At 40.7% G+C, this 2,726-nt stretch overlaps 1 non-coding gene across 1 annotated transcript; it reads right to left on the reverse strand.

Annotated features, from left to right (window-relative positions):
* Positions 1 to 1,919: 1,919 nt before the first annotated feature.
* On the reverse strand, positions 1,920 to 2,083 carry LOC129481470 (U1 spliceosomal RNA). Its single transcript, XR_008657456.1, has one exon. It is a non-coding gene; the product is annotated as a U1 spliceosomal RNA (small nuclear RNA).
* Positions 2,084 to 2,726: the final 643 nt, after the last annotated feature.

Genomic DNA, 2,726 nt, shown 5'->3' on the forward strand with positions numbered 1-2,726 from the left:
TTATTCAATGACCTCCCACCGAGTACCTCACCCAACATGTGGGGATTATGGGAGTTACAGTTTTGGGTGGAAACACAGCCAAATCATATCATTCCACCCCTGGCTCCTCCCAAATCTCGTGTCCTCACATTTAAAAACAAAATTATGCCTTCCCAACAGTCCCTCAAAGCCTTATCTCATTCCAGCCTTAACACAAAAGTCCGAGTCCAAAGTCTCACCTGAGACAAGGCAAGTTTCTTCTGCCTATGACCCTGTAAAATCAAAGGTAAATTAGTTTCTTCTAGATGCAATGGGGATATAGGTATTGGGTAAATACACCCATTCCAAATGGGAGAAATTGGCCAAAACAAATGACTACAGGCCTCATACATGTCTGAAATTTAAAAGGGCCATAATTAAACCTTAAAGTTCCAAAATGATCCCCTTTGACTCCATGTTTCACATCTGGGTCACACTGATGCAAGAGGTGGGCTCCCACTGCCTTGGGCAGCTCTGCCCCTGTGGCTTTGCAGGGTATAGCCCCCCTCCCAACTGCACTTATGGGCTGGTATTGAGTGTCGGGAGCTTTTCCAGGTGCATGGTGCAAGCTGTCATTGAATCTACCATTCTGGGGTCTGGAGGACATGGCCTTCTTCTTTCTCACAGCTCCACTATGCAGTGCCTCGGTGGGGACTCTTCATAGGGGCTCCAACCCCACATGTCCCTTTTTCGCTGCTCTAGCAGAGGTTCTACAGGAGGGTTCTGACCCTGAAGCAAACTTCTGTCTGCATATCCAGGCATTTCCATACATTCTCCGAAATCTAGATGGAGGTTCCCAAACCTCAATTCTTGACTTCTGCACACCTGCAGGCTCAATACCACATGGAAGCTGCCAAGGCTAGTTCTTGCACCCTTTGAAACAATGACCTGAGCTATACCTTGGCCCTTGTAGACATGGCTAGAATGACTGGAAGGCAGGGCACCAAGTCGCTAGGCTGCATACAGCAGGAGGCCCCTGGGTCTGTCCCACAAAATCATTCTTTTCCTCAGAGGCCTCTGGGCCTGTGATGGGAGCAGCTGCTGCAATGGTCTGGAGACATTTTTCCCATTGTCTTGGTGATTAACATCCAGCTCTTTGTACTTATGCAAATTAAATTCATACAGTAGATTTTTCATGTCATTGTGCCTGTAATTAGCACTTTGAGAAGTTATAATTTTTCTTCACTTTCCTAAGTTTTACTCATTTTTTTGTTTCATATTTCAAATGGGGTTAATAAAATATTTTTCTTTTAAGCAATCTTAATATCTATCATAATCCTTTCTTCCTTCTCTCTTTTTTTATTTAAGTATTGCAAACCTGCCTTTCATATTTTAGGTTTTGCAAAGAAAATGTACAAACACATTTTTAATGTGTTTTTCTTTCTTTATCTCTCCTTTTCTTATTTCCTTCCTTTCTTCTTCCTTTATCCCTCCTTTCCTTCTTTTCTTCCTCCCATTTTTTTCTGTCTTTTTTTCCCTCCTCCATCTCTCTCTCATTCAAGAACATATAAACACTATTTTTTTTTTGAGATGGAGTCTCGCTCTGTCTTAATCTTCACTCACTGCAACCTCTGCCTCCCTGCTTCAAGCAATTCTCCTGCCTCAGCCTCCCAAGAGGCTGGGACTACAGGTGCACATCACCACACCCAGGTAATTTTTGTATTTTAGCAGAGACAGGGTTTCACCATGTTGGCCAGGATGGTCTCAATCTCTTGAACTCGTGATCTGCCCGCCTTGGCCTCGCAAAGTGCTGGGATTACAGGCATGAGTCACCACTCCTGGCCCATATAAACACTTTTGTGTGGTGTTTTTTCAAAAACTTGTATTCGGTTTTTCTTAGGTATTTTAATCTTTGTTATATTAACTTTATTTGAGAGTTTTCTTTTTTCTTTATTTTTTCTCAGGGGAAAGCACGAATGCAGTCCCTCACTACCACAAATTATGCAGTCCAGTTTCCCACCTTTGGGGAAATCGCAGGGGTCAGCACATCTGGAGTGCAATGGATAAGCCTCGTCCTGGGAGAACCACCTTTGTGATCATGGTATCTCCCCTCCCAGGTAAGTATGAGTTTTCTTTTTTAATCAAGAGTTAAGATAATTGTAGACTCATACACAGATCTAAAAAATGGTGCTGAGATAACCAGCTAGCCATACACAGAAAAATAAAACTGGACCTCTAAATTTTTCCATGTAGAAAAGTTAACTGAATATAGACTAAAGATTTTAATGTAAGCCCCAAAACTATGAAAATACTTGAGAAACACCTAGGAAATGTGATTGTAGGCATGAGTTTGGCAAAATTTATGAGTAAGTCCCCTAAAACAATTGCAACAAAAGCAAAAACTGGTGTGATCTAATTAAAGAGCTTCTGTACAGCAAACGAAACTGCCAACAGAGTAGACAGAAAACCTAGAGTGTGAGAAAATATTCACAAACTCTGCATGCAACAAAGATCTAATATCCAGAATCTATGAGGAACTTAATTCAATAAACAAAATTAAAGTAAAATAAAATCATCCCATTACAAAATGGTAAAAGGACATGAACAGACACTTCTGAAAAGAAGACATACATGCAGCCAACAAATATATGAAAAATCCTCAACATCAATAATCTTTAGAGAAATACAAATCAAAGCCACTATGAGACACCACCTCATACCAGTCAGAAGGATTATTATTAAAAAATCAAAAAACAACAGATATTTGG

This window comes from Symphalangus syndactylus, chromosome 4, assembly GCF_028878055.3.
Source record: "Symphalangus syndactylus isolate Jambi chromosome 4, NHGRI_mSymSyn1-v2.1_pri, whole genome shotgun sequence".
Lineage (NCBI taxonomy): Eukaryota > Metazoa > Chordata > Mammalia > Primates > Hylobatidae > Symphalangus > Symphalangus syndactylus.